The following is an 8,912-nucleotide window of genomic DNA, read 5'->3' as shown; positions in this document are numbered from 1 at the left end:
TTCATTTAAATATTGCTAAAAGGTCACGTCTGAAATGTCGTTTTAGTTCTCAAGCTATCACAGTGTTGAATGATTTTAAGGCTCTTTATATAGAATACTCGGGGCTTCCCAGGTGGCACAGTGGTAAGGAATCTGCCTGCCCATGCAGCAAGAAACCCAAGAGATGTGGGTTCAATCCTTGGATCGGGAAGATCCCCTGGAGTAGGAAATGGCAACCCGCTCCAGTATTCTTGCCTGGAAAATCCCAGGGAGCCTAGCAGGCTACAGTCCATGAGGTCACAAAGAGTTGGAAATAACTGCACACACACACACATACAGAATACTTACCAAGGGATAGATTTATTACATTATCCATGTTTCTAAAAATTGCCAACAGATTTATCAAAAAGATATATTTTTTCTTAATATATATTTCAGAGATATTCTAATTTTAACATGTATACTAAATACTGAATAAAAAAATTTTGACATTTTAAAACAATGTATCAGTTGAGAAAAAGTTTCAACAAAATTTTATTTTCTCCTACTATAATTATGAAAATCTGATTCCAAGGATTTCTCCCAAATAGTGTAAACCAAAAGCAACTGTTAACATCACTCTTATTTTATTGGTCATTTTATAATATCTGAAGACTTACATGATCCAGACATTAATTCTGCTTTAAGTATCTTCTTCTGAAAAAAATATGCTTTATTTAATATTTTGATAACTGGAAAATGTTATCAAATAATTATAAAATTATATGTGAAACTAATTCTATATATCCTGCCACTAAGATTAGTTGCATGGCCTTAGGGAAGTCATTCAACTTCTCTAGTTGGACACGACTAAGCAACTAAGCATATAAGCCAGCAGAAAGGCTTAGAAAAACAAGGAGAATGATCTCTGCCAACTGCACAGAGTAGGAATCAAATGATGCTAGAAGTCCTTGCTCAACCTAAAAGAAAGGCCACATGGTCACAGTAAAAGAAGCAGAATAGTTACATACAGTTTTCATAAACCTTAGTATGAAGAATAAATAGTTTAAGAATCAAGCAGTGTGGGACACCCTTCTACTTCTCCACTAATCCCACCATTTAACCACAATAAACTAACTGTATTAATGAGAGAAATTTCTCATATAATTCACTTTTTTATTCTAGGTGATAATTTGATAAACACTCTCCATTTCAAGTACAAAATAATGTCTTAAAGAAAAAGATATTAAGTAAAGTTTAAAAATAAAATAAAATTAATTAATTAAAAAAAAAAAGAATAACCCCAAAGTGTTTTAAGTTACATATGCCAGTATTTCTTAAACTTTTTCTCATTTACTCATCTAATCCTTATAACAATTTTATGAGGAAGATACTATTAATCAACCCATTATCCAGATAAAATAATTGAGGCACAGATTAAATTACTGGCTCAAACTCACAGTTCAAAGTAACAAGAGTCAGGTTTTGAACCAGGCAGGCGGTATTAGATTAACCTCCATGTCAACCAAATACTATCATACTTCCATAAGTGAAGCAAAAAGAATTTGGGAAATAAATGAAATGTAGTAGTGCCAATAAAATAATAAGCTATTATTTCATTAGTTCACATTAAGAATGTCTTTTGATTAATACCATTCACTTGAATTATTGAAATTCCATATTGGTAGAATCATGTGATTCATCAACTAATATAAATGTTGTTCACCTAAATGCATAACTTCCATTGCTACAATCTATTTCTTTCATCACTACTGATGAATCACCTTGGAAAAATCCATTTTGTTTCTTTACTGGGGCTGAGAAATTTTAACCTGTGAACTACATTGTGTCCTTGGTAATGAAAAGGTAAAGTTGGAAAGTTTAAGATCAAGAACAAATAAACATATAGTAGTTGTAACACTAAAAATAACAGCTACTGCACCTAGAACAGATCTGTGATACAGCACAGAAGTCTGCAAGAAGACACCCCAAATTGTATATAGAGCATACATTTATTGTATCTTTTGGAGAATGAATCTATAAAAACGACAATATAAACAAATAGCCCCAGAAGTATCAACACTGTGAAAATGACTATACTACCAAATGCAACCTATAGATTCAATGCAATCCCTGTCAAATTACCAACAGCATTTTTCACAGAACTAGAACAAAAAACTTCACAATTTGAGGGAAACACAAAAGATCCCAAATAGTCAAAGCAATCCTGAGAAAGAAGTATGGAGCTGAAGGAATCCACATTCCAGACTCGGACTATACTACAAAGCTACAGCCATGAAGATCATAGGGTACTGGCACAAAAACAGGAATACAGACCAATGGAACAAGATAAAAAGCCCAGAGATAAACCCACGCATCTATGGGCAACTTATCTTTGACAAACAAGGCAAGAATATACAATGCGGAAAAGATAGCCTCTTCAATAAGTGGTGCTGGGAACACTAGACAGCTATGTGTAAAAGAATGAAATTAGAACACTTCCTAACACCATACACAAAGATAAACTCAAAATGGACTAAAGGCTTAAATATAAGACCAGAAAGTGTAAAACTCTTTGAGGAAAACATAGGCAGAACTCTTCATCACATAAATCACAGCAAGATCCTCCATGACTCACCTCCAAGAGTAATGGAAATAAAAACAAAAATAAACAAGTGGGACCTAATTAAACTTAAAAGGTTATGTACAGCAAAGGAAACTAAAGTCAAGGTGAAAAAACAACACACAGAATGGGAAAAAATAATAGGAAATGAAACAACTGACAAAGGGTTAATTTTCAAGATATACAAGCAGCTCATGCAACTCAATGTCAGAAAAACAAACAACCCAGCAAAAAAAGTGGGATAAAGACCTAAACAGACATTTCTCCAAAGACATACAGATGGCTAACAAACACATGAAAAGATGCCCAACATCACTCATTATTAGAGAAATGACAAATCAAATCAAAACTACAATGAGATATCACCTCACACCGGTGAGAATGACCATCAAAAAATCTACAAACAATAAATGCTGGAGAGGGTGTGAAGAAAAGGGAACCCTCTTGCACTGTTGCTAGAAATGTAAATTGATACAGCCACTATGGAGAACAGTATGGAGATTCCTTAAAAAACTGGGAATAACACTACCATATGGCCCAACAATCCCACTACTGGGCATATACCCTGAGAAAACCATAACTGAAAAAGACACCTGTAGCCCAGTGTTCATTGCAGCACTATTTACAGTAGCGCGGACGTGGCAGCAACCTAGATGTCCATTGAAAGATGAATGGATAAAAGAGCTGTGGAATATAATAACAGAATATTATTCAGCCATGAAAAAGAATGCATTTCAGTCAGCGTTGATGAGGTGGATGAACCTATAGTCTATTATACCAAGTGAAGTAATTCAGAAAGAGAAAAATAAATATTATATTTTAATGCATATACATGGAATCTAGAGAGACGGTACTGATGATCCTATTTGCAGGGCAGCAATGGAGACACAGATATAGAGAACAGACTTACAGACATAGCAGGGTTGGGGAAAGGAACAGGTGAGACGAACAGAGAGATAACATGGAAACATATGTAAAACAGACATATGGGGAATTTGCTGCATGACTCAGGGAACTCAAACGGGGGCTCTGTGACAACCTTGAGGGATGGGTTGGGGTGGGAGGTAGGAGGGAGGTTCAAGAGGGAGGGGACATATGTATACCTATGTCTTATCCATGTTGATATGATGGTAAAAACCAATATAATATTGTAAAGCAACTATCCTTCAATTAAAAATAAATAAATTTTAAAAAGAAAAAGTCCCATGGAATGATCCATGTAAATGAATATAACAACGCTGCAAATACCAGTGAAAGAAACACTTAGATGGAGATCTGAATGCTAATGACAATTTCTTGCCAGCTATTATTTTATACAAGAAGATATGCCACTGAAACAGAGAAATTTGAACTTGTGATTTGAGAAAGCATTCACTAGCTGCAGAAAAAAAAATACATTTTTCCAAATTTAAATTATATTCAAAACCTTCAAGAAAAAAATCACAAGATTCAGTTTAATTCAAATAACTTACATTTAATATATTCAAATAATTCAGAACTTTAAACAAAACACACACACACAAACCGTGTCCCCAGTATCAGAGAAAGGTGACAAAAATCCATTACTTTCAGGAGAAAAGAGTCAACCATTTCCAAGGAGACTATTTGACTTTCTAGAGGATCTAATTTCCCAGAATTGAGCCAGGGTTTTTATGACTGGTCCATTATGAAAAAGATCTTATGCATTTTGTTCCAATTTTTCAAATGAGAAAATTCACACAGATTAAATATAAAAGAACCTCTATATTTTTACATCTAAATTTGCTCAAATTGTCAACAGAATAGAAATTTGTTTTTATCAATATATCACAGGAAAATGATTTCTCAAAACAACTTTCCTTGGTACTGTAAACTACATAAAACAAACAGCAACTGAGCTATCACTACATCTTAGCTTTTGAGAAGGCTGATCAGGATCACATACTTTCTTTTTCCAGAACATATCTGTTGCTTTTCTAATAATAGCAATAAGCCCAAGAGGGCATCCATACACATTTCCAAGTTTCAATAATAGTCAAAGTATTAAGTAACTATCCCAGTATAATACACTATCCAAAACAGTCTTTGGCCAGTACACCTCTTCAAAGAGATCCTGTAATTGCTTCACTCTGCCTTCAATGAACTGTCTGTAATGAAAGTTGCTTTTTAAGCTTAACCTAGCACTGCGCCCTGTGGGAAATGATGGGTCTTTGTAAAATGTGTTACCGTTTACTAATAAGGATGCAGAAGCAGCAGAGCTGATGAACCAGCAAATCTGCTCTGACTAATTTGGGCTTTGCTGAATGAATTTGAATATCATCAAAATATATTATCCTTACCCATAACCTGCTTCCTATGATTCGCTCTATCTCCACACTCATTTCAAAAGTAACTTTAAGCACTTCAATATTTTACATACCTGTGCTAGTCCTATGGCATTATATAAAACAGGACTTTCCCTCCCTCCCCTAAAGGATAAAAATGAAGCTTGCTATAAATAAAAGTAACCACGTGACTATTTCAGACCTGGAGAAAAACGAGAACATTTATACAGCAATATTCACATTTGAAAACATATAATAAATGAGAATTTCTCACTTAAATAATAGAAAATTACTTGAATATTTACCAACTAACCACCAGGAAACCATGAAAGAGTAGGTTAAAATTCTTTTACCAGTAACAGATTGTTTTATCTTGAACACACCTTCCCTCCCTCCCGCCCTCTCCCTCTCTTCCTTCCTTTCCTCTCTTCTTGGGTCATTCATGAATCTATTTAACTTCTACTAAGAGTATAACACATGCCAGGCATTATGGTTGAAAAGGATGAAAAGATGGACAGAAGAGTTGTTCCCCAAAGGAGCTCCTAATCTTTTGAGTGTTAGAAAAAGAGAAATACCTATACTATAAATTATTATGAAAAAGGTTTATTCAGAGTGCTCTGGAACCAGCAAAGCAAATATGAGTGCCACAGGATGGTGAAACAAGAACTTAGTTCTGAAAATCAAGTAGGAATTACTCAAGAACAGGTTATATGGGTGAAGAGGTAGAGTGTTTCTAAGAGAAGAAACAGAAGAAGCTGACATGCCACAGTGTCTGTAATAACTGGTGGCGTCCGTGGTAAAGAACCCGCCTGCCGATGCAGGAGACAAGAGACACAGGTTTGATCCCTGGGTCAGGAAGATCCCCTGGAGGAGGGCACATGACTGAAGCAACTTAACACACACATACATACATACACACACACACACACACACACACACACACACATACACGTAGAAAATGAGAGTAGGGGAGCTCCCCAAAGTTGGGTACATAAGACAAATTCAAGAGTACAGGAAGAAAAAACTAAAACTTTTCTTACAATTATTCTTACCACCTCCTTTTCCCAAAATTATCTTTTTGTACATATGATATACTGTATACAATATTTTAGAATGCTAACCACTGTACATGTATATAAATTACAAATAAATAAATATATTCTAGATATATGTCCTTCAAAATGCAATTGATGGCATTGTGATTAAATAAAAAGAAAGAACTCATATTCTACATTGTCTTGAAAGTGATGTATAGTAATAAAGTACTTAAAGCAAATGAACAACTGGATTTTAAAAGATCACTCTTTACCTGTAACCTAGGAGATAAATTAGAAGAGATCTGAGACAAGAAAAGTAGTAGCGAAGCCTCTTCAGTCATCCCAGCGAGAAGGTCTTAAACAATGACGGTGTCACAGTGGGAATGCCAAAGAGGAGGCAGAATTGCTTATAAGGAAAAAAGATTATCAAGTGTAAATCAGATTGACTTACGTCATTCATTAGATTTTGGCGCAACACGATTCCATAAACACAATTTATACATTCTTCCAAAAGCAGGCTTACGAATCAAGTTATAAGGTACTATTATCTATTTGAGGTCATTGAAACTCAAAGATGAAATTATATTCTGATTTCAGGAGTAGGACCAATCCTTGAAAAGCAATATGATCACTGTTCTAGCTATATCACTCCAGTTTTTCTCATATATGGTAAATTAAAATCTTGATCACTGAATATGGGAAAAAAAGGAAGGAGGAGGTTGGCAAAGGTGAGGGTGAAATATATTGGCTGATATTAAAGTAAGATGCTAAAACCAGTATCCAATTATGCCCTGGCTTCCCATCAGTGATGGAACAAAGATAGTATTGTGTTTCTGTTGTTCTCTTTCTGCTTTACCAGGTTCCATAGGCCAGGAACTTTAAAGTAAATCTGCCTCCAAATCTATCACAGATTTTGTTAGCTAAGTAAAATAGAAACCATACAAAAGAGGATGAATGATGACCTATAATTTAGGCAGTTACTGTTGTTCAGTCACTAAGTTGTGTCTGACTCTCTGTGACCCCATGGACTTAGCCCGCCAGGCTCCTCTGTCCATGGGATTTCCCAGGCAAGAATACTAGAGTGGATTGTCATGCCTTCCTCCAGGGCATCTTCCTGACCCAAGGACTGAACCCACGTCTCCTGCTTAGCAGGTAGATTGTTTACTGCTAAGCCACCAGGGAACCCCACAACTAGGTTTAAGTTGTAGTCATTGGGGTTTAAAGTTGGATTTTAAAAAATTAACTACATTTTGCATAACTGAAGTATAATATTACTCTCCATCAACATTTTAAGAACTCCTTATTTTTTGAATGAATGAATTAATTTTTAAATTTTATTGCAGATCAAAGTGCCTGGTCTTACCTAGAATGTATCATACTGATGATCCTGTTGCCAGTAAAGTTCCTTGTGATAAACAAGGATGTTTTCACTCACAGCATGTAACTTTTTAACTAGGACAATGTGGGATATTATAAGAGCTATCCCTAGTTGCATTTTGTAATAATTTCTTATTCTGCACTGTAAGTATTTCACATGCCTTGGGACTTCCCCGGTGGCACAGACGGTAAAGCGTCTGTCTACAATGTGGGAGACCTGGGTTCGATCCCTGGGTCAGGAAGATTCCCTGGAGAAGGAAATGGCAACCCACTCCAGTACTCTTGCCTAGAAAATCCCATGGATGGAGGAGCCTGGTGTCCATGGAGTCGCAAAGAATCGGACACGACTGAGCAACTTCACTTCACTTTCACTTTCAGTGGCATAGCTTCTCAAAGCACTCTATAGTTTTCCCACAGTTCTATAAGTCATATTTATTTTGGAACTGACTAGACTATAATGGCAATAGATGAATTTGCAAGGATTTTTCACAAGACCTTCAAATATTAGAAATTATTTTTAACATTAATGTGTGAAACACGAATGTCAAAGCCACTAATTTAATCCTGAAAGTAGGTTTTCCATCCTAAAAATATGTAAGTACTTTTTGGAATAAAAACTCTGCAAGTTCACTGGATTGAGACTGACAGTTCAGATCAGAGAATAAAAACAAAATGCCATCCCACAAATTCAAAAAGTATTTATTAATCAGTTTAAATTTCACCCCTTTTTAATGTATTCTGAGAATATTGAAGCAATCAGCATTCTATTATTGTTGTAATGATAGCTTAGGAGGTGACAGAAATCCTCTCTGGGAGACTGAACTCAGACAAGCTGGAGACAGCTGACAGGGCCCACTGCAGGGGCACTTTGTTTAGCAATAACAGGATAGGTGCCCTCTAACCATACTAAAGTCATCCCAGTTTTTCATGCCAAAATTCCAGATTTACTCCTGAACTAACCCTACACAGGGCTCAAGAAAACAGAATATATTCACCTCCAGCAATAAATTAATGGACATGTGAGCACATAACATGTGGCTTTAAATATAGCACTATATTACCCATCTTCCATAGAGACAGAATGGACTCTGATTCATAGAGCAGGTAACAAACCTAAGGCTCTCAATCATGGCTGAAGGAATTTACGTGCACTGCAGACACTCACTCTCCTCGGAAGGTCATCTCTGCACAGCCTGGGAAATAATCCCTGCCAGCCGATTTGCAAACTGCCTGAGGCATCGCTCCTGAGAGACATAACTCCTCTTCTTTCAAGGCTAGAGGTCAGAGCCATGATCACAGCTCAGTCAAATTTAAAGGAAAAAGTATCTGGGGTCAAAAATATCCTAAGGAAAAATAGAAGACTAAAACTGACAAACTATATTGTGCTCCTCTGAGCTTTAGTATGATGATGGAAAAAAATCTGTTGCAGAATATTAAGTTTAGATTTTTTTTTATCTGACAGCTTCAAAGTAAGTAAAACTGAATACAGAATCTGACGAATGTCATGCTGCAATCAGTTTCGAGGACATTTTTAAATGCTACATACCCATTTAAATCCTCATCAGCCTAGACATTCCAAAAAAGTAAAATAAAATCAAGTGTAAGAGACTTAAA

The sequence above is a fragment of the Bos mutus genome, chromosome 7 (genome assembly GCF_027580195.1).
Source record: "Bos mutus isolate GX-2022 chromosome 7, NWIPB_WYAK_1.1, whole genome shotgun sequence".
NCBI lineage: Eukaryota > Metazoa > Chordata > Mammalia > Artiodactyla > Bovidae > Bos > Bos mutus.
The sequence above is the reverse complement of the archived record's forward strand: the minus strand, read 5'-3'. Positions refer to the sequence as shown.